Source organism: Varanus komodoensis, unplaced genomic scaffold (genome assembly GCF_004798865.1).
Source record: "Varanus komodoensis strain SLA01 unplaced genomic scaffold, ASM479886v1 scaffold23, whole genome shotgun sequence".
Lineage (NCBI taxonomy): Eukaryota > Metazoa > Chordata > Lepidosauria > Squamata > Varanidae > Varanus > Varanus komodoensis.
In genome coordinates, this window is record NW_025335627.1 from 10,754,160 (window position 1) to 10,778,230 (window position 24,071).

Genomic DNA, 24,071 nt, shown 5'->3' on the forward strand with positions numbered 1-24,071 from the left:
GTTGTTTAGTAAGAGTAAGAAGTGCCGCTGATTTCAGGAGCACTCACTCTTGAATAAAGTAGGAGGATTGTAATATTCTCCAGACTCCAGGTGTGAAGAAACTGTTGAAGTCACCGAGAAAAAGGAAAAGCCATTTCTGAAAAGAATTATGCAAGAAAATGCATAGCTGCCTAACAATCCAAACCTACTAAAGCAACCCAGCGCACCTCTGCCTGGCGGGGGCGCAGGGGCTGCTCACCATTCCAGAGTCGGAAAGGCCAGAGCAATCATCCAGAGTGGCGACTCGCATTTTTACAAGGCTCACCACCTACTTGAACTCTGCACATCCTGTCCATTTCACGCCCACTTTTTCTCTTGGTGCCCATTTCTTTCTTTCTTTTTTTTATTTCGATTTATATCCTGCCTTTTTCCTACAAAGGGCTCAAGGCAGCTTACATCATTCTCCTCCTCCATCTTATCCCCACAACAACAACCCTGTGAGGGAGGTTGGGCTGAGAGTCTGTGACTGGCCCAAAGTCACCCAGATGGCTCCATGGCTGAGCGGGGACTAGAACCCAGATCGCCTGAGTCCCAGTCCCATGCTCTGAACCACTACACCACACTGGCTCTCTTGACTACACCTCTCCTCTTTCTTGTCCCTCCTTTCCATATTGTCACCCACCAGTCTTCCCTTCTGCTCCTCAGCTGTCTCTTTCAATACTGCCCCCAGGCACCCCTCTTTTCCATCATTGATCAGGAGGGGTAACCACTGCAGCCTCACACCGGGAATCCTCTTCAGTTTCCTGGTTACATGCTTTAGCTTCCTTGCCTTGTAAGCGTTCTTTTAGCACATGGGTCCTCAAACAATGGCCCGTGAGCCAGATCCAGCCTGCCATGCCCATTTATCTGACCCGTCTCAGAGGTTTTGGACTTGCACGCGCGCATGGTGAGGCGGCAGCTTGTTCGCACGGAGATTGTTTTAGACTCACTTGGAGAAAACAATCTCCACGCAAGCAAGCTGCTGCATCGCCATGCACACCCGCCCCACCCCACCTCACATGCGCCCCACCCCCCCACCCCCTTACTGGCCCGCGCCCCCCACTGACACTTCCTTGCCAGCCCACGCCCACTGCCAGCACCTTTCAACTGGACCCCTGTTGAAGAAGTTTGAGGACCCCTACTTTAGCAGCAAGGGAGGAGCAGGAGGGCCGCCCCTGGCAGATCCCGGCCACCATAGTTCACCCACTTCCGTTCATGGGCAACAGATCCTTCACTCTGGCACCTAAAGAGTGCCCTCACCCTTAAGCAATGATTTCTGTGCCAAAAACACTCCTTTCCACTCCTTTATTAGTATTATTATAACATTGCATTTATACCTTGCCCTTTTTCTTCTGGTGAGGAACCCAAGACAGTGTGCATGCCTCCATTTTTACCCTCACCAAACAGTCCTGTGAGGTACGTTAGGCTGAGAGTGAGTGACTGTCTCCAAGTCACCCAGTGAGCTTTAGGGCCGGATGGGGAATACAGCCTGGATCTCCTGGGTCCCCACTACAGCACTTTGCCTGCCACACCACCCCGGCTCTCGTTATCCACCAGGGCCACACATGAAGCATGGCCCTCCTCACGCGTCTGTGTAGCCTGCCCCTTTTCTCCACACTTCTTACCCTGAACGGCTCGCACTGAGTCTCCAGCTGCTCACAGCAGCCCCCAGCAGGACCTGTTCCTTCAAGCCCTCTTTTTGGCAGCCTTGCTCTCGCTTCAGCTCCTGCTTGGAATGTCCACACCGCGGCTGCAGCTGATCAGTGCAGTCTCTGCTGATCAGGGCCGGCCTTGCTGGATGTGGCTCCTGGGGCCTGTGCTAATCCGCTGCTCATGGCTCCATGTTTTCCTGCCCCACATATCATTGAAGCAACTTGTTCACACTCCCTCCTCCACGAATGGCACACAAGGGGGTGCTTTCCCCCAGGAATCAGGCCGGGTGCTTCCGCAAGGTGGCTTCCCAGCCTGCCACACTTTGCATCTGCCTTGTGCATGGCAGCCCCAAAGCCAAGACACCAGGCCACTTCCACAAGCAGCAACCTTCATCTGTGACACCTGCGCACAAACAGAGGCTGCAAATCATGTGCGTGGAAGAGGGTACAGCGCCATGTGAATGCCCAGTGCGCTTGCTTGCCGGAAGGCCTATCTCACAAGCCCTAGAAAGCAGGCGGGAATCCGAGTAGCCAGGCCCGGGGATCTGTGGGATTCCCATCCCCTGCAGATTCCTCGCACATCCCTGTCCTCAGCTGCGTGCAAGCTCAGCCACGCCTGAGGCAAGGCAAGGCCCTCCCATTGTTCCTTGGCTCAGCTTGGATGGGCCACAGAGTGGAGAAGAGGAGTGACGTGAGGCTGTACAGTCTCAGAGTGTTCAGACCAGGTCTGTCTGACAAAGCAAGGTCATTTCAAGCATGTCCAGCCTCCTTTGCGCAGCACGTGCAGATAGCTGCTATGGCAGAACACCCGGGGGCAGGCCCTACTTTCCAGGCTGATGATAGGATGGATCTTCTCCTTTGCATGTGGGTGCCCTGTGCAAAATTCAAGGGGGCACAACAGTGAGGTGAACCAGCGAGGCAGGGCATACACCAGAAAAAGCACAGGAAAGCTGGACAGAAAATGGCTGCAAACCTGGCCGAAGGGATGGTGTGGCATGCTGGTGGGTGGGAGGGTCAGTCAGTGCCAGCTCAGTCAGACACAGAAAACTGTACATCTGAAGGCTGTTTGCCATGGTTTGTGGGCAAAAGGGTTGCTGTCTGGAGCAGAGAGCGGGCCATGCATCCATCTGATCAGGGCATTTTTGAGGATCCAGACAAAACTCTGTGCAGTGCAGCCTTCTGCAAGAGACTGTTGAGTCCGGCCTTTGTCCATCCCAAGGAGCTCTAGGCTGGTGAGAGGTTCTGAGGAGGTGAACAAGAAAGGCATTGCAAAGAAAGGTGCGAAGAACCTGGGAAGACAGGAGAGAGACCAAAGAGAGGTCCCGAGGAGGCTGAAAAAGGGCCGGGACTTATTTACCCCAGTGATCACTGAATTAATGTAACGGATGCCTGCAGGTTCTGGGCTGCAGAGTAGTATAAAGAAATGACCTACATTCATAGATCATATAACTATCCAGCTCCCTCTGCTTTGTGTTTAGAGTCCATTTCTTTAAATAATTTATTCATTTGAATGCTCGTTTTGCTTTTTTCTTTTCCCCTTCTCTGTTTAACAAATCCCTGTTCTTGTTCTATATGTTTCTCACTGGTTGTTCCTCCGCCTCCTTTCAGGGACCGGGGGGTCCTGGTGAGCCGGAGGCACCATATACTGGTTGGGGCTTTCTCCCCTCATCTCTTCCATTATTACTTGAGCCGGTCTCCTGATCTCCACCAGAGAAGGTGAACGGGTGCCCCTTGGAATTAATGGGCTGAGCTGGAACAACTGTACTGAAAGAAGTGGATTTCATTCCCCCCCTTCCTGTGAGGATCTCTCTCTCCGGCTAAAAATGCCACAGAGAGCCAGGAGTCCAAGCTGAATGGGGTGAGCTGGGGCGAGGGGTGGGGGGAACAGAGAGCCTTTATCCACATGGAGCCCTTCCTCTTAGGCCAGGCCTTTCCTCCTGTGTAAGGCAGAGCCTGAATCCAGCCGAATTGCTAGCAATCCAGAGTGTCAACATTTTTAAAAAATGGTTTTACTTTCAGAATAAGAACTGGGCACAGCAAACTATGCACACTCCTGGAATACATACAAAGCTCTCACTTTTAGCCTCCCTTTATGGAAACTGGAGCAAGTTGAAGGGGGCAAATCTTTCCTTCTTCACACAAATAATTATTCCACTAACTGAGAAAGAATGAACTGGGCACAATTAAACTGGATACATCCTGACCTTGGCAGGACTCCTCTACTTTAAGAGTGGTGCATGTTAAATAAATATATATCAGTAGATCCACTTTTCCTATCAGAGTGCAGCAGTGATGGTAGAACTCACTCCTGGTGCATTCCTTAAATATGCCAGAAAGTGTATTTGCACAGCCCGGATCCAACAACCTTCAGCACCATCCCTGTGTCAGTGAAAGTGTTGAGTTTGGATTTCAAATGATGCTGTCAGCTCCAGCAGAGACTTATGGGCTGATTCTAACTCTAGTGGCCTCAATAAATAGGCCTCCAATATGGCCCAAGTTGATTATGTTGAAATGTTGCAAGGGTGTCAGATAGAACCATAGATAAAGTTGCTAGCTGACATACAGAGCAATTGGAGTTCAAGGCAACTGAAATGGAGGCCCTCCATTTTAAATCTTTCTGTGCACTGAAATGCAGAGCATCGGAAAAGGGTTGGCTGTGTTGCCAGTCTGTGTTCTAGAGCTGAGGAGGTTAAAGCTGTCTCAGAATTGGCAAGATCCGCATTTTGGCTTGGCCATGCTGCCTCGGCCTGCCCATAATGGAATGTGGCTCCCAAGACCTTTGCCAGATTAAAATTTGGTCGTGCTGAAAAATGGTTTCCTGCCACTCTTCTCAACACTCCAAATTGTTACCTCCAAATAAGTGAACCCTGTTCATATATGGTGAGTTTTCTCTTTCTTTCTTTCTTTTTTAAAAACACAGCATTGAGAATGCAGGCATCCATCTGTTCCAGAATACATCAGCTGCTATTGCTAAAAAAAAGAATACCAGCAGAACAAATGCAGAGGCCAGCTTAGAATGAATGCATTAGGGATCATGAACAATCAGTACACCTTTCCTAATTACATTTTGACCTTTTTCCACCTGTAGCTTGTCATCAGCATATTTGCATACTGGAGACACCAGCTCACAAATAGCTGTCTTTTGTCCTGAATCCCCTTATGTAAGCCATTTTACATGTTTGGCCCATTCTGTATGGCTGTTAGAATAATTAGTTGCTAAAATAAGTGCTTAATATAAATGCCAGGAACAAAACCAGAAAAAAGAGAAAAGGAAGAAATTCAGTGATATAAAAAGAATGCATTTTCTGGAGCTGTCATTTAGGACAAAGTCTGGCATCTGAAGGGAGTGCAGCTTTCACTTTATGGAAGCATTAAGCTTGAGGACGCACAATTTCTCGAAATGCAAAAGGCCTTGATGTCTTAATTTAGAAAGGAAATTAAGACATGCTCATGGCTGGACAGGCACGAGGCTGTCAGGGTCTGTAGCCCCCTACACAGTGCGTGCTCCACATGCATGTTTATTTGTTGAATATTAATTCAGATCCTACAGAGTTGTTGGCGACATACATAATCCACCTTTCAGGCGGAGGTGTCTATACAGCTCCCTAGCAATGCCTCAGAAGAACAGATCTGATGCGGGGCATTCAGAGGGGTATTTACTTAAGGGGGCATGTGCAGTTAATTCACTGTGCCTGACTACAATGCCATACCAACATGCATGCCTTCTCCCTAGCCCTGGACAAGCAACTTATGACCCTCTAGAAGCCTGGGTATACAGCCTGCTTCGACCCCGGCCCCCATAGCCAATGGTGAGGCATCATGGGAAGTGTAGGCCAAGAGCTCTTGGGGGCCCAAAGCTGCTCACCTCTTCCGTGGGCACCCTCCGCTCACCAAGAAAGCATCTGGCCGCCTGCAGTGCCTGCACCCCTGCTTCTCTGGAAATCCAGGCCCGGGTGGCCTTACATCCATACATGACATTTCTGGCTAAATCCTTTTAACATTCATATGTTTAACTTAATTTTAATGGATTCATTCCTGGCTATGACGACTACGAGGTTGCCTGGGGAGCGCATGGGTGCCGCCATTGGAGTGGCTGTGGGCAATGGACGTTACGGTGTTGGGGGTTTAATGAGTCATTACAGAAGAAGGAGAGACAGATGGTTGACACCTGTTCCCCCTTCTGGTTATCCCCCAGCTGGAGGGCTCCAGGTAGGCTTGTCAACTGCCCCCCAGGCCTTTCGGTGCTGCTGCTTAATGCCAGGTCGGTCCATAATAAAACATCCCTCATCCACGTTCTGATTGTGGATGAGGGGGCCGACCTGGCTTGCATAACAAAGACCTGGGTAGGAGGGGGGGATGTCTCCCTCTCTCAATTGTGCCCACCCGGGTATCTGGTCCAGCACCGACCACGCCTGGAGGGGAGGGGGGGTCGCTTTAGTTTACCGAGCTTCCGTCTCCCTCACGGGGCTTCCTGTCCTCTCGAGGCCGGGTCTAGAGTGCCTCTACTTGGTGTTGGGCAACCGAGACAGATTGGGGATTCTGTTGGTGTACTGCACACCCTTCTACCCAACAGACTCCCTGCCTGAGCTGACTGAGATCGTCTCGGACCTGGTGTTGAAGACTCCCAGGATGCTGGTCCTGGGGGACTTCAATCTCCATGCCGAGACTGTTCTGACCAGGGCGGCTCAGGACTTCATGGCCTCCATGGTGGCCATGGGGCTGTCTCAACATGTCATTGGCCCGACCCATGAACATGGACACACTCTGGACCTGGTTTTCTCGACAGGGCAGGAAGAGGGGGATCTGAGGGTGAGGAATTTATGTCTGACTCCCCTGTCATGGTCAGATCGCTTCCTCATGAGGTCTGAGCTTGAGAGCAGCCTTTCCCTCTGTAAGGGTGTGGGCCCGATTGTGCTGTTCCGCCCCCGGAGCCGGATGGATCCGAATGGATTCCTGAAGGCCCTGGGGAAATTTCCGGTTGACAAGGCTGGTGCCCCTGTCGATGCTCTGGTTGAACTATGGAATGGGAAAATGACCAGGGCTATTGACATGGTCGCTCCTAAGCGAACTCTCCCACTGGGCAGAGCCCGTTCATCCCCCTGGTACACACCCAAATTACGGGCAATGAAGCGGGTTGGGAGACCTCTAGAGCGTAGGTGGAGGAAATCACGGGATGAATCTGACTGAACATACTTGAGAGCTCATTATCGAGCTGTGGTAGTGAGGGCGGCGAAAAATAAATGCTCCGCTTCCATTGCATCCTCACAATGCCGTCCAGCGGAGCTTTTTCGGGTGGTACAAGGGCTGGTTCATCCTGGCCCTAAGAGACACCCAGTACCGCCCTCAACAGCCCACTGTGACGACTTTGCCAAGCATTTTAAGGAGAAAATCACTCAGATTCGTCACGAGCTGGACTCCACTAGTGATTCAGAGTCTTCAGGGGAGGTGCCAATGTTGCCGTCTGGTCCAAAATTGATGGATAAGTTTCAGTTATTGCAGCCTGATGATGTGGACAAGGTGCTTGGACAAGTACATCCTACCACCTGCCTATTGGACCCTTGCCCATCTTGGCTACTTAACAAAGCCAAGCACGGGATAGGGACCCGGATCCTGGAGGTTGTCAATGCCTCTCTGAGGGATGGCCAGGTACCTGCCCCTTTAAAGGAGGCAGTAGTCCGACCAGTCCTGAAGAAGGCATCCCTGGATCCAGAGATGGCCACCAATTATAGACCGGTGGCCAACATCCTGTTCCTGGGCAAGGTGTTAGAATGGGTGGTGGCAGGACAACTCCAAGCACTCTTGGACGAGACTGATTATCTGGACCCATTTCAGTCCAGCTTCAGACCCGGGTATGGTACTGAATCTGCCTTGGTCGCCCTGTACAATGACCTGTGCAGGAAGAGAGACAGGGGAGCGCGTCCCTGTTGGTCCTCCTGGACCTCTCAGCGGCTTTCGATACCATCGACCATGGTATCCTTCTGGATAGGCTAGCGGGATTGGGGGTAGGAGGCACTGCTTTGCAGTGGTTCCACTCCTACCTCAATGCCCATTTCCAGAAGGTGGTGCTGGGGGACTATGGCTCTGCACCATGGCAGCTATGCCATGGAGTTCCGCAGGAATCCATTTTGTCCCCCATGCTATTTAACATCTACATGAAACCGCTGGGAGAGGTCATTAGGAGGTGTGGGCTGCGGAATCATCAGTACGCGGATGATACCCAGCTCTACCTCTCTTTTTCAACCAATCCAGGTGAGGCAGTGGCTGTACTGAACCGATGTCTGGCCATGGTAATGGGCTGGATGAGGGCCAATAAACTGAAGCTCAATCCAGACAAGACGGAGGTCCTGTTGGTAGGTGGGTCGGGCTTCGGGGTGGGGAACCTCGACCTTGTCCTGAATGGGGTTGCACTCCCTCTTAAGGACAGGGTCCGCAGCTTGGGAGTGTTCCTCGACCCAGAACTATCTTTGGAAGCTCAAGTAACAGCAGTGGCGAGAAGCACTTTCCTTCAGCTTCGGCTGATCCATCAGCTGCGTCCCTACCTGGAGAACGATTGCCTGGCGACAGTGACGCATGCATTGGTTGTTTCCAGATTAGACTTCTGTAACGTGCTCTATGTGGGGCTGCCCTTGAAGACGGTTCAGTTACTTCAGATGGTGCAAAATAGAGCTGCCAGGTTGCTGACGGGGACTGGGCGTTGTGCTTACATATCCCCAGTCCTCTGTCAGCTTCACTGGCTTCCCATTGAAGTCCGGGCCCAACTCAAGGTGCTGGTTATTACCTATAAAGCCCTTAACGACTTGGGGCTTGTTACCTGAAGGAGCGCTTACATCCATATATGCCCTCCCGCCCCTTGAGATCGGCGGCAGAGGCCCTTCTCTGGGAGCCCTCCATGAAAGATGTTAGGAGAGTGAGTACTCAGAGGAGGGTCTTCTCTGCGGTGGCGCCTCACTTATGGAACGCGCTCCCCAGAGAGGTCCGCCTGGCGCCGTTGTTATTTGCTTTTCAGCGCCAGGCCAAGACCTTTTTATTTAAACGTTATTTTAATTGTTAATTTTATTTATTGATTTTAACAAACTTTTTGCCAGGACGTCTCCAACATTTTATGTAATTGTATTGATTATATTTATTTATGTTTGGAAGCCAGCCCAAGGCTTATGAGAATGGGGCGGCATATAAGTTCTCCAAATAAATAAATAAATATGTGGCTGAAACAAAACCTAGGCGACAGATGTTGTCCACGTTTTTAGCCATATCATGCCAGGGAGACAGGGGTGGGCCTAGGTAGCGGCAGAGGGATTAATGCTGGCTGCTGTAAGGGCCCTTAGACTTTTCTCCAAGGTAATACTGGCCGGGTTGAAACCAGGATAAATGTGGCCAAGTCCAGCCCTTCTTTCACATTCTTTCTACTCCCCTCACCTCTCGCTCTCTGACTTTCCCTTCGCTCCATCTCCCTTCTTCCTCCCTGCCCAGTGAGCTGCAAGGACAGACTGCCAGAGGTCTCAGCCTCTGAAGTTAGGCCAAGGACCAGGCGTAATCCTGGGATGGCAAGGTGCCCCCCCCCCCACTTGCTGTAAAGAGCACCCTGTCCTGGGAATTGTATAAGCCTGAGGACTTTTAACCTTCAATCATGTAAAACCAATGATTGAAAAAGAGAAATATGTTAAATTAGCAATCTTTTCTCTATCTGCTTTTGATGTATTGTAAAACAAGGATTTAAATACAGAGCTTCTAGGGGGATTGACAGAAAAGGAATCTGTGCAAAGGCAAATAACTTCTACCAGTCTTGTTACATGATGCAATATCCTGTTTAATCATGTATATTGTACAATCTAAGTAGCAGCACATATAGTACCTGATAACTCAGTTTGGGGCAGTGGGACAGTGTAAAAGCTGGAATGGAACGGACCAGAACAATCCCCTATTTTCAAAAAATATAAGAGCAATGGCATGCGCTACAGAGATGCAGAACAATATTCTGGGACCAAGAACCTCGCATTCTACTGTTGTTGTTATGTGCCATCAAGTCATCTTAGACTTATGGTGACCTTGTGCATGAAAGCTCTCCGGAATGTCCTATCCATGACAGCCCTACAGAGCTGCTGTAAATTCAAGGCTGTGGTTTCTTTTATGGAGTCAATCCATCTCACATTTACTCTCCCTTTTCTTTGCCTGCCTTGCATGATTATATTATTATTAACCCCATAATGTCCAGACACCATTTGGAGCAGAACCGACTGGCCTGAAGCAGCAATGTCCAAGTGACAATCCCAACCAACTAAATTCGCCCAGCCAGACCTAGCTACATTGGTGTGATGTCGTGAGCCACGGAGCTTCCACAGAGACCATGTTCTGTTACCCATTGTGAGCAACAGTCGATATTCAAGAAGAATTGCCTGGCATCAGGCAATGCTAGGTACCGAAAGAGCTGGTTCAGGTCTGGTGCAGGTGATAAGTAATAAGAGGCAGGGCCACAGGAGACATGAGCATGGAGCCTGTGGCCAGCCTGATTGGTAGTGCCAAGGTCCCATCACTGGAAGTCAGGCCAAGGGGGTCAGAGGAGACAACTGTATTTACATGCCCATCACCCAGCAAACTACACCACAGAAAGGGAAGAGTGAGTCATATGGAAAGCAGGGTGAAGGGAAATCAGGAAGCCATACAAAACCACTCCTTTAGGCCCAGGTTCTCTTGTTCCAACAACTCCCATTCCACACAAAACCATGAATGAACAGTGGATAAAAGAATCACGGTGCTGCAGTGCTAAGGATGATGACCTAGGAAGATATCTCAGAGCCACCCAGGCAAGGTCCAATCAAGGCCACGATCATAGAGCTGGAAGGGGCCGGAAGACCATTGGGTCCATCCTCCTGCTCGGGGCGAGCCATCCCTGATGGTCCCAGGCTAACCATCTGTAGGGTTCTAGTATTACCAGAGAGGGAACCTGGAGTCCTCTTATGAAACTGGTAGCAGATTCAGGACTGATAACATGAAGTACGCAGCACTTGATTAAAGTATGGAAGTCACTACCACATGTTGAGATGACCACTGCTTTGGAGGATTTTAAAAGGGGATTAACTGATTCCCAGAGGAAGAGGCCATCAGTGGCCTCTACCTCTACACGACCTCTAGTAACAGAGGCTGGTCACTGAGAAGACTGGGTGAGAGGGCAATGGTGCAGTTACGTCTTGCTTGTGGGGTTTCTACAAGCAGCTGGTTGGCCAATGTGTGAGCAGAATCGTAGCTGGACCCCTGGTCTTAAATTCTTGTGCTGGTTTGATTAATACCCATTTGCTGCCATTGGCAGGGTCTGCCATGCAACTACAAGGCAAAATGCAACGACTAGACCACTAATTTGCACAAAATATTAGGATCACATTATGCCTGTCCTGACAGATCTGCACTGGTTGCCATTTTCTTTCCAGGGAAAATCTGAGGTGTTGCTTAGCCGTTGCAGCCCAGAGCTGCATAGGATCTGGACTGCCAAGGGACCAGGTCTTTTGCTGTGTCCCTGCTTCAGTATTATGATCTGCAAGGCAGCTCTTTTGAGCGTGTCTTGGCCCACAAAAGCCCATTTGTCAGGCACGCATGGAGGCACTTTCTCCTGGGTTGCCCCCAAAACAGAATGCATGCCCTCAGCATCTATGACTAGCCCCCACCCTCTCTGGGCCTTTAGAAGAGATGCCCATCTTGGCTTTTCAAAATGTAAACTTTTAACCCCTTCAGTGCCCTTATTTTTAGTGTTGTAAGGTTCCATGGTTTGAAATCATTGTACTCTGCCTTGACAGTTTTTAAGCAGATAAAGCAGCATATAAGTGTCAATAAAAATGAACTGGGGGACGTGTCACACATGCATTGCCCAATCATGCCAAGCACAGGGAGTGTGGGACTGCATGTGGCAGCCCCAGCCCCAAAATCTTCATGTGTGCCAGTCCTGCCTCCTCCATCCTTGTACACCAGCCAGTGTATTGCAGGCAATGTTGACTTTTATTTGTCTGAATGCAAGCCGGATCCTGTGTACAATGGGGAAACTCTAGCAATGCAGCCGAAGACCTTCACGGCTGCTGAGGGAGGGCCTGGGATGTGTAGCCCTGTCCCTCTTACACTTGCAAATGTACCCTGTTCTGGCACACTAATGCCTGGGCCAGGCGTCACTGTTTGGTGGATGGCGCAGTCTCAGTTCACAGAGAACTGGTGGCAGCGGCTGGACATGTGAGCAACGGGCTCCCCACTGTGCTCCTTGCAGCCTGGAATCATGAAAGCACAGTCCCGTTTCTACCACTCCCCAGATCCGTTTCATCTGCAAATACAGTTTCAGCCATTGCTACAATTGCAGAGCAAAACTGACATTTGTGGTAGAGGAATTGTAAAAAGAGGCGTCGCAAGCCCCATTCTCCCCTCCCCTTGCAACTGGTTTTTGGGCTGGTGCTTGGAGTGATACACAAGTGCTCTGTAATGGGTTTTGCAGGCAGGATGGATTCACCCCAGTTTGAAATATAAATTCATTGAGCTTAATCTGTAAAGTGAATTATGACTGAGCACAGCAGCATTACTCGCATACTGAAGATGATTTATGTGATTTTCATGTAGCTGTTGGACTTTAATTATTCACTTGATTATCAATAAAAAATAAGCACGGAGGAGCACAGAATGTTAAGTGGGATGAAGGGGGCAGCTACCCCTCGCAGGAAGGAAATCTAGATTGCAAGAAGTGTCTCCTCATTCTCTCAGCACCCAGTAGGAGAAGAAATTCAAAAACAGAATCTTTTCCCTTGGATATATATGTATTTTAAAAATCTCTTTCTGTCTCTCACAAACAAACAACAAGAAAACCTGCCGACCTGTTAATCAGCTCCCTGATGACAGTCAACCATTCCAAGGGAAAAATGCCAAGTCCCAATTGATATTGGCTGAAATGCAATTGGACCCAATGAACTGAGACTGGCATTCCATTTGGCACGATGCAATCACTGATCAATAGCAAGGAACTGGGCATCGCTTTGGGCAGGAGAGAACGCTGAGGCTGTTACAATGCCCTGTGTTGTGGATGAGATTTATCACTGCTTAAGTGTTTCATCAATGTAACTTCTTTCCATTGGCCCGCCATGGTATTTAAAATACCATGAAGCCAGAAGGCTCTCTGCGCTACTCTCCAGTTATTATAACCTCAAATTAAAAGCTGAGGTGCCTGTGAAAGCTGAGATGCCTGTGCTGCCACATATAAAGTAATTCCAGTATCATCATGAAAAGTTAGACAATGCACACTTGTAACAAGGGAAAGAAAATCACACGCTCTCACACACAAACATCAACTAGCATGCACCCATCTGGTATTAAGGAGCATTAAGTGAACTGAGCATTTTTTCCAGATCTTCCTAATTGCAATCACTGAAAGACCAGCGGGAGGAAAAGATACATATTTCCTTCCAACTTGGGTGAGTTTGCAGGTGTCAACATCTTGAAAGATTGTGAATATATGCATTAGGAAGTCAGTCGGAGGCACCATTTGTAATTCAGCCACTTGTGTTCTAGGAGCAACATTAAATATGAATCCTCACTATAGGCCATGTTAGCACTGCTAGTTCAGAGACAGTGATGCATTGCAGCTCTTTCATGTTGGTCTTTCTCATGGAGGCATCCAACAGGTGGGACTTGCAACATGGGGGTGCAGCTTGGCAAACTCCCACACACTGTTCCTTGCCCTCTCCTGTGATGCTTCGTTCTTTCCTTCCTCCCATCCAGTTTCCCCCCTCAACATTTAACATCCTTTGGACAAGGAGTATGCTGAGTCCTCTTGGGCTGATCTGGGGGTTTTTAGGGGGGGTTCCCCTCAAACCTTGCAATACTTCCAAACTTGCTGGTCGCTCCCTCTTGTCCTTCTGCCTACATAAGCATTGGCACTCATGACTAAACATGGGAAACAGAGGGAATCATAGAATGCCAAGTGCACTGTTCAAATGCGCCTGCTTTGTCATCTGGGGCAGGCAGCCAGTTATGCATAGTGGTCACAGGGCTGGGCTGGGACTCAAGAGATGTGGGTTCTACTCCCCACTCATTAAAGGGTCATTAAGCTCACTTGGTGATTTGCAGACTCTTAACCCATCCCTGTTGCGTAGATTAAAGTGAAAGGGGAGAACCTTGTAAGCCACTTTGGAATCCTTGTAAGAGGAAGAAAAGTGGAGTATAAATGCAATATGATAACAATTTTAGTAAAGATCTGTTGGCCAAAATCTGCATGTTGCTCTTCCTATATTACAGAAAAGGACAGAATGATCAGAAAAGGTTATTGCTTGAATGGCTACTGTTCTTTGCTGGCATTGTTCATAAAGTGTGTGCGCACACACATACACATTGCAATTACTAAAGAAAAGCACTTTTAAGTCCCTTTTGTGTTATTCCAGTATACCAGTGTGAATGTTTGCAATATTTGCAATATGGAAGAGAAAAGAAACACTTAAAAACTGCATTCTAGGACATTCATGGGGTTTTTGCTTTCAGAGGACAAACATAAATGGGGGGAAAATGTGTCACTTGCAAGAATGGCTGACATCCTTGCGCACGCTTGTGACTGGCAGTACAATGGAGTGGCAGGAGGCTAAATGCAGGGACTGGCCAGCCCGACACAGAATGAAGCCATGCCAGCAAAAGGGCGGACTGCTTTTTTTGTTGTATAACAGGCATCCTGCCAGAGCCTGACAAAACATCACGTTGTGCAGCAACACTAGTCACAATGTTAGCATGTGAGCTGAGCGTGGCCATGAGCTGAGCGTGGCCGTGTGGGTAGTGATGTTATTCAGTTTAGTTGCTAGATGGTGCTGGATGTGGCTGCACCTGGGTGGTTTCTGGCATTTCATGCTGCTGTTCTGTTCTTGTCAGAGGGCAGCCATAAACTTCCTGTCCAGCTTCCTGACCTGCTTGTGTTCTCCAAAGATCCCAAAAGACTGGCATGGAAGACAGTAGAGTTGCCAGGGCTTGCAGTCGAGAACTCTGGTGCTTGAGCAGGTCCCTGAGGCAGAGCCCTCTTCATCGAGGGGAAGGGGAACCTGGGATGCGTGGAGAAGCCAACAGACTGAACCCCATGGTTCTGACAGATCCAGGCGGAACACTGAGAAAAGTGGACAACTGAGAAAGAAGTGGGTTCTTGTTGTTGCTGCTCTTGACTGGGTGGAGGTTCTGGGGAAGAACTTTTTGACCAATGGCCCAGAAGTTAAAAGGAAAAAAAATGAAGCAGCATGGGAGGCAATCATAGCAGGGAAGGGACAGCATGCATGCAATCTTATCAAGCATTGTGTTGCTACAAAAAGCCTGAGAGGGGATCTTGAATTACTACTGCCATCTGCGCTATGGCATTGCAGCTAAGGTGGCTGTTTCCAGTCTTTGAGAATAGGCAGGTTGTTGTTGTTGTCGTCATCACTGTTGTTGCTTCATTGCAAAAGAAAAAAGAAAAATGAATGTGTCAATAAAAAGGTCACAACTTTGCATCAAAGTTTACATGGGCTGCTTTTATATAAATAGATGGAAGGTGGACAGACAGACGCAAATTTTGAGATATCTGCTATAACTCCCAGGAACTCATTTCAGAAAGGTACTGTTTCTTCATTTACAATTGAAGAGCAACAAAGCCCCCTGCCTGCCCCCAGTCAAAGCCCTCCACCCCAGACAGCATAAAAACCTCAGAAAGCCACAAGCAAGGTGAGGGCTGCAGCAGGACAGGTGCCTGTCAGGTCTGTGTCTGCCTCGAACCCTGATCCATCTTCATCGTAGCCAAGGCTTGGTTGTGCATCTGTCTGTTTTATATGACTTCGTGACTGTCCTTGATCGTTCCTGTAGCTTATCAGCTGGGGTTGGGTGACATCCCAACCCTACCTGTTGTCTTGGAGAAGAGAGCTTTAAACAATTTCTGACTTGTCATGTTCCTTATTTCTGCCTCTGTTAGTCACAGGGATCTCGGCCTGATCAACTGAGATTTCTGGTTTGGTAAGAGAGCTTAGCACAGCACACCTGGGCCTCCCCACACTCCATGGGCCACCCCACACACATTATCCCTCTGGTAACCCAGGAAGGTAGACTATGCAGCGACAGTGACTGAGTCACCAGGTAGCCTTCCTGGCTTAGTAGGGATTTGCACTCCTGGTCTCGGTGTGACCCTCAAACCGCTACTTTGCACTGGCCCAGGAGCAAGCTGCAGATTGCCTTTCCTGAGATGAAGCTAACAGTACTGGGTTGCCATCAACCTGGACTGGGATTACCATTCAGAAGCATTTCCTCTCCCACGCCACCCTTTCCCCTAAGTTGGGATCAGGCATGGCCAAGCCCCAAAGGTGGCACCAGAAAAGAGTAAACTGGAAATAGGCTAAGTAGACACCTCCCATGAGGGTACATACTCTCTACAAAAGGCTGATTCACAGGAAGTCCGAACCTGTAGAGCCTCATCACCCCAAGGCAGAGAAACAGGTGGAGTAGGATCCTCATCCAGCAAATGGTACATAATGGGGTGGGGGGGCATCTCAAAGCAAAGCCTCTGTTTGCAGCCTGCATCGACACATTCCTTGGAGCAGCGGCTCAGCTGCCCTCTGGCTCCCAAATCCCCTCTTCATTTATTTTCTGTTTGGCATGCGGTTTGTATCGCTGTGGGTGGAACGAAAGAACGAGAGCTAAGAAAGTGGACAGGAAGAATAACTCAAAGAGGCAGAGGGGAAGACACATAATGAGGAACAACTGCAGAGATCAGGAAAGAGCTGCACAGAACAACCAAAGCGCAGAGCTAAGGGTGGGTAAGCAGACACGGTCACTTTAAAAACCCTTTGTTTTTTTCTTATATAAACATAAGGAATATGTTTTATATACCACCTGCATGATGCTAAACCGTTAGCAAACATGTTGGGGAAGAATTACGTTATCGGTCTACTGGTAACATTTGTTTGACATTCATTCTGATTTTTTTTTCATTAAAAACAATTACAACAGGCTGCATATATGCCCATTAGCCTGTCTTGTGCAGGTCATCCATCATGCGCCTGACACACAGAATTTCGTCAGAAAAATGTAACAACATCTGCCGCTCATTCTGCAACTTCCTTTTGATTTCTCGCACTTTATTTTCACTCTTGTCTTTTGAAAGAGAATGAGATTGGTTCCACCATCTCTCACGCTATGTGCTAAAATGTCACTAGGAAGATTAAAAAGACTTCCGAGGCAAGCGGAGCTCTAAGATGAGAACCAGCACAGGCTGTCCACCAAGTGTTTGTCCGTTGCTGATGTTTCCAGTCCTCCTGCATGCAGCCAAAGCACTTACCCAGTTTCTGCCAGTTTTGAAAAAAGAATTGCATTGCTTTAAATAAAAGTACTGCAGTAACTTAGGACAGCATCCCATAAATGTTCAGACAGCCAAACTTGCTGACTGGGAAATACTGGAAACCCTACGGCTTATTTCTATCGAAACACGCATGGAATTGCCCTTAAGGGAGTAACTCAGTGCAAGAGGCATCCATCCTATCACACTAGGCCTTCCGAGAAGGAATGGTGTCACATATACTGATCACATTCAAATGCAACTCTAAACAAACCCTCCCTGATGTGGTGCCTGCCAGATGTTTTGGACTACAGCTCCCATCGGCCATGAGCACTGCCCATGATGGCTGCAGCTGATGGCAAAGGTTGGCCAAAACATCTGGAGAACATCATGCTGTGCTGAGCCATGGTACAGCATCATGAGAACCAGCTGCAGCGATCCTTAGAGCGGGATACTTCCTCGCATGTCCGCAAGATGAGTTCAGAACTGCGGGGTGGCTCTTCTGGATTGCCCAAAAGCAGAAAACGCAGAATGCATCCAATAGATTATTGTAACTATTTGCAATGGACTGTTAAAATAAATTTTTAAAAAGACAAAATGCATTTCCAGAAAAGAGCACGCATTAGCATAAAATGTGCATATGTGAATTTATATAAAAAGGTGAAGATTTAGACCATGATTTAAATAGAAATACAATCCACCTATCTATAGCAAGGAAGACTGTGACCATATGCCACCTGTGCCTGTTCAGTGTGCTGTCCAGGTGCTGCTCGGCAACTTCCAGCTCTCTCTCCTGATCTTTAAATCAGCATTACTACTAGTAGTAGTCCTATTAGTAGTCCTACTGTTAGTAGCACAAGATTCATCACCTGACTTTCTTCCTGCAGCAAAAAACCCTGACAGCTTGCACAATCCTCCTCCTCCTCCTCTCCATTTCATCCTCTCAACAGCCCTGTGAGGTGGATGGCCCTTTGCCAAGTCCCAGTCCAGCAGTGCAACTGCCACGCCACACTGGCTCTGATCATGGCACTAGGCGGCCCCTCAAACAGGGGACAGCTTCACGCGGAGGAAATCTCCTCCCTTGAAGGACTGTCCTCTGTGGGACAGACCCACATGGCACTCATTCAGCTGAAGCCTGGATGGGGGATTTGGGGTCAAGCCTGGGCTCTTCAGCACACGTGTTCTTCCCCAGCACTTCCACGCTACGGGCCTTGAGGGCCGCCCGATTACCCCCAGCCAAGGGGACTGGATGAGGGACCCTACAGAGGGCAGTGTTTGGAGCACGACCTAAGCCACTAAGTCTCAGCCTCTCTGAGCACACAACTCCATGTATCTCCCATGGAGTCCTGTTACAAGCCCCAAAGCTGTTGCATCTACTGAGGACTGTGCAAAGGGGGAGGAGTTTGCATCCCAGCTACAGAGTGCAAGTATGTTAGGAAAAACCTCGCTAAGAGCAGATTCGCAGTGGAAATGGGCCCCCCTGCAGGTCATGACCTTTTCTTCTTCGGGGAACAGTACGTAGAGGTAGAAGGTGAAGTCAAGGGTTATTCATCTCAGCAGTGCTGCAGTTATGATAAATCCTCATCTCCTGCTCCATTTTAAATATACCTTTTTACGGTGGAATGTTACTTAACAAATTTTTTGTATTTTAAGCTAAGGAAGACAATAGTTCATTTATGTTTTAGCCAGCTGAAAGCTGCTGTAATTTTGAGTTGATGAAATGGAATGGTACTTCAAAGCAGAAAATGTCCATGCGGCCTGAACAAAATTGAAGATACCGCTCACATTATGCATGAAAATGCTCCTTATACAGACATTACATTTTTAAAAAAATGCAAGCAATATATCAAAAATGGGGAGAGGGAAAGTTCTTATTACTAATCCATGGTTCATTATGTGCATTATATTCAGTCAGTGCATTTACTCAGCATGCTGAATTGATATGAGCAAGAATCACAGAGGCAGTATCTGGATTGATTAGTCCTCACTTGTTTGTGTCCTGCCTTTCCTCCAAGGAGGCCAGACTCTTTCCTCTAGCCCCACGCCATGCTCTAAGGCCTGCTTTTTCTTTTGTAGTTGGCCATATCCATACACCAAGAGAGGAAAATCTGGATGAACATCTAGTTAAGGGTCATCAGGCATAGAGAGAGACAAGCATTGGCTTATGTGATTCTTGATGAGTCTGATTTTCTGACCCTTGATTTTCTAAACTCGGACTTAAGCATGACATGCTACATTACATGCACAAAGTGCAGCTGATCCTTGGTTTGTTTTTACCTTGACGTAAACATGGGGAGCCCTGACTACTGAACGTGCGTAGGTGAGGCTTGAACTTTCCCACAAGTCTATTAAATCTCCTTCCCTGCATGGCAGGGCTAAAAGAACTTAAAAACCCCAGTTTGCAGCAAGGGAACCTTCCCTCTCTTCTTTGAGCACCCACTGGGAGGGAGGATTTTAAGGGGAGAAGGGTGGCATAGCAGGATTTAAACCTCTCCTAATCTACACACATTGGACCCAATCCATATCAGAGCTCCCAGTAGTTACTTCTAAGTAAAAAAGAATTTGAGGACCAGCTGTGTGCTACATCTTCAATGTACTGTGTAGTTTGGTCCTCAGGGTGCGTCCAGGTGGATGGCTCATAGCACTACCAGTCAAAAGTTACTGTGCCATTATTCCATCTTTTCCTCCTTAACAGAGTTTTTTACTGTAGCATGAAAAAAGATGGAGGAAGCAGTGGAGGAACATGGGGGATTGCAAATGCTGGTTGTCTGGACCTCTGCAACGCTCTGCGACTGAAGCAGGGCATTTGCACAACAAAAGCCTCACCTGGAAACACTCCCAGAGATTAATTTCTCCACATCACACCATTTCAATGGCATAAGCATCTCTGCCATTTCCCACTCCAAGGAAGTTGCCAACAAACTACAAGCAGGAATGTTTATAAAGCATCTTTGAATGAAATCACTTCCTTACAGCATAGCAACAGCCGGGGGAAGGAAGGGACATCCAACTGAAGCAACCCAGTGAGTTAGAAAGTTCAGTGTTGGTAATATTTTATATCACCACCACTGGGAAAGTGTCCTTGGGCCATTTTTCTGTTTAATAGTAAACAATCCTGTTGGGTGACCTCTGAGTCTTCCTATTGCTAGTAGGCTAAAACTAGCAACTGCAAATGGACTGACAAAGGGAGAGGTGGATGAGGCTTCCTGAGCAGAGGTGTCAGTGACACCTTTGCCCATTTTTATCTGAAAAACAGTCAAACCTTCCTGCTGTCGTTGCTTAGTTCATAAAATGGGAATTTCCATGACTTGACTTATGGAAACAGGTGAGGAAAGCTTTCACATCCTTCTAAGTCCTGTATTTTTATAGAGGATATTTGGGGACAGATCCAATTCCAGATCAATCTGGATCAGCACAGGAAGAGAGGAAGTGGTGTATGGGAGGAAGAGAAAGGTGGCAGATATTTTCAGTAATACTATAGAAACCGTCAAAGCGTTAATTCTGGAGAAGTCCCCAAGCTGAGGGAAGGCATCCGCATTGCCTGTCCCAGAGCATCTCCTCACTGGGGAAAGCAACCTGCAGAGATCACCTCTCTGCTGACCTTTCTTTGGAGCCCTGCTGAAGGTTAATTTCCAAAAGTGCTACATTTGCCCAGAACATAATTACTAATTAAAGTAATCTAATAAGTTCCTCCCAGAAGGCTAATAGCAAAATCACCAGCTTTTTCTTTTCAATTGCACACCCACACACTCACTTTTCTACTCCCAGGCCACTCATTTACCACACTGTCTCTATTCCCAGTGTATGAAATTCTCTGCCAGCAGGCAAAAAATTATACCGGGTAAGCAGAAATGATTTACAATGCACCAGACCTTGGGCACAAGCCAGCCAGCATGGAGTGCTGCTTGCACAGAGAAAGGCCAGGCGTGACTCTTGTCTTTTCCTGCTGAAAGCAAGGAGGACGTGCGTGTGCACGTCATTCCAGGCAGGGCAGGCCCACTTGGAATGAACTCCATCAGGTGGCGCCAATGGACAGCCATTGGGTTTGTCAGGTGTGAAGTGCCTGAGGATGATCTGTGGCCAAAGCAACCGGGAGATCTCCAAGGTCTGTGCAGGAAGCAACGCGGTATCAGCCCTTCTGGAGGGATTCCTTGTGAGTGAAGAGCTGCAAAGAGCTGCAAAGTGTGTGTGCGCGCACGTCCCTTCGGTTTTTTGGGGTTTTGGGGGGGGTCCAAATTCATATACAAAAATAAATTTCTATATCTCTTTTATGCACAATATTTTCAAAACCATAGCAAGGATTACACATGAAATGCATATAGCTTTCTACCAGTCACACGTACCCTTCAACAAAAGTGAATCAGATATCCAACTAGGTATCCATCTGAAGGTGGCTTCTCTATGCCATAGACTGAACGAACTGTAAGGTGCTCAGTTCATCGCCTTGTCAGAAGGGAGTGTTTGTCCTTCCAGTGTTGTAATACCGATCTGCGAGGTGCCAGAGGAAATCCATTTCCTCTGGCCATGTGTTAATTTCCATGAAGCAGGTCTGGCTGCCAGTGTTGAGGCTGCTCTGATAGGTGTGTACTCGTAACTATGTTTTTTTGTTGTTATTTCACATTCTGCTTTTCCACCAGACAGATGACACTCAAGGCACTCAGCGTGCTTTAACATGGGATGACTAAACTGGAGGCATGCCAATATGACCTCCCCCTGCCCCATAGTTGCCCCCCTTCTCCATAACTGCCCAGGCATCCTTAGCATGTGCTATCATCGTGGCTTTGGTTTTATAACTTATTTACTCTTCTCACCCACTGACTGAGTTGTACCTTTGTTTCTTTTCAGCTTCAGGAACCCACTGTTTGTTTTCCTTATTGCAGTGGTAAAAAAACCAAATGGGAAATGTGGAACTGTCCTCCAGCTTTATGATTTTGAGGGTCCATTCTCTTTATTTAGGAGGAGTTTCCTCCACTTATTTTATGTACTGTTAGCAGTACCGATCTGTGTACTTCCATATGTGGCACATGAAAAACAAAGCTGGTGAAAGTGATGCGTCGATGGCCACTATCATTTACCCCACAAAGCAATTGTCACTTGTCTGTGGACAACCACTTCTGAAATGCTCTACTAATGAGCACCTAAAAACAAATACTTAAATGCTTTGGTTTAATTAAAATTGCCCAGTTCTGAGCTCTTTTCACCTGCCACAACACTGTAGCCAAGGATTCCTTCAGAGCAGTTTCTGATTTATTTACTGCCTTTCTATACCACTCAATAGCCAAAGGTAAGCCAACTGTAGCTTAGGGCATGTAGCACCTCCATCGCGACTGTTGCATCATGACATCAGAGCCAATCAGCCAACCACATCAGAAGAGACTGAGAATACACATAACAGAGACTGAAGTGGGGGACTGTAAAAGTACAAGATTGAAAGATGGGACCAAAAGTGCACAGATTTCCAAAACGTTGTGTTGTGTTTTGAACATGTGCTTTCTGCAGTTGGCCGCTATGGGTTATGGTATACCTAGTTACCTGTGGTGCTTTCATGCAAAACTGGTGAATATGCTCTTATGTTCATAAACAGACGGGATCTCAACAGTTCTCCATAGAACAAATAGCAGCTTTGAGAGACAGTGCTGGATAAACTTAGGAAAACAGCATGACAGGAGAGAATTGACTTGTTCTGTTTCCTCCAGTGTCATGCTTCCCATTTCTGACTCCATACTGAGTCTTTCTTTTCATGTATCTCCCACATCCCAGCTAGTTTGCCCCTAGGAACATGCTAGAAAATGAAAGGAAATGCAAGACGTTCGCCAGTGGTAAGAGGTTCTTGTTTTTGTCAGCAGCAGCATTGTTTATTCTGCCTGTTAGCAATAAGTTTTCTGGACAATGTACAGGGAAAAATAGTATATGTCATGTTTATGCAAATTTCATAAAATGCATTAATTAGATCATTCATTCTGAAAATAACACATCACTTTATCTTGTAAATAAAACCCATGGCAGCTAACAATATATCAATTAAAACAGAAATAGCCATCAATCAAACCAAGATACAAACTGCAACAAGAAAAAAGCCAACGTATGAACAGCAATAGTGATTGGGGAGCACTGATGCGCAAACTGACTTTCTAGACCGAGGTTTCGGGACACTTTTAATGATCAGCCCTATGTAGAGAGCATTAAAATAGCTAAGTCTGGAGATGACTAAGGAAGGAGCAGGCAACTGCAGCCAGATCTCACTTGCCTTTCCCAGGAGATGGTGCAGCTAGCACTACAAATGTCCGTTTCCCTTTCTTCCCTTTCTTGCATTCACATCTGTTAAAATCTCCAATTCTTTCTTTCCCAAATATGAAGACATCTGCCAGTTCTGATGAATTCCTCACAAATCTGAAATGCAGCAAAAATCTTACCCATTGCTGGGATACTTGCCATAGCTGGTAAAAAGGCACTTCCTCACACTAGGAATCTGATTGTTAAGTTTCCACTGCCTCCTCTTGGTCAGATGTAAACGCGAGATAATGCTGGGTGTTGTCTGCATCAGCTTACTGATCACTCTTCTAGGCAACTCTGCCCAGAGGTTTCCAGCTAGTGTTAAAGACAATCAAAATCCATGGCAGCTACACAAGACTCCTTGGTGGCCTTGATGTTGGAAAAGAAGATGAGCATCCCTGATCGAGGCTATTAAGAGGGATGATCACATGCGGCATCTCTCAGCCCCCTTGGCACCATCGGTGTCCTTTAGGCCCCTTCAGGGAATAAACTGAAACAGGTATTGACAGCAATAAGAGGCAAAGGCAAAGGCCTCACAAGTTATCCTCTGGTGATAATATACCAAGAGTGACCTGCCAAAATATACCTGGTTTCCTAAGCAAGGAGAACGCCCTTCTATGCACTTCTCTTGGGGTCAGTGGCTTTGTCTGGAGCAGCAGTGATGCGGAGCAGACATCTCTTCCCAAATAACGTGACCCTGTTTGACCCTCTTTAAGCCTTAGCTTGCCTTTTGCTTTGAGCAAGCCCCAAGTTTTCTTGTTCTTCTCCTGTCTCTCAAATTAAACTTACTCTGTTCTGGCCCTGTCTATATATTAGTTCAGCACTGAAATTTGTATGGC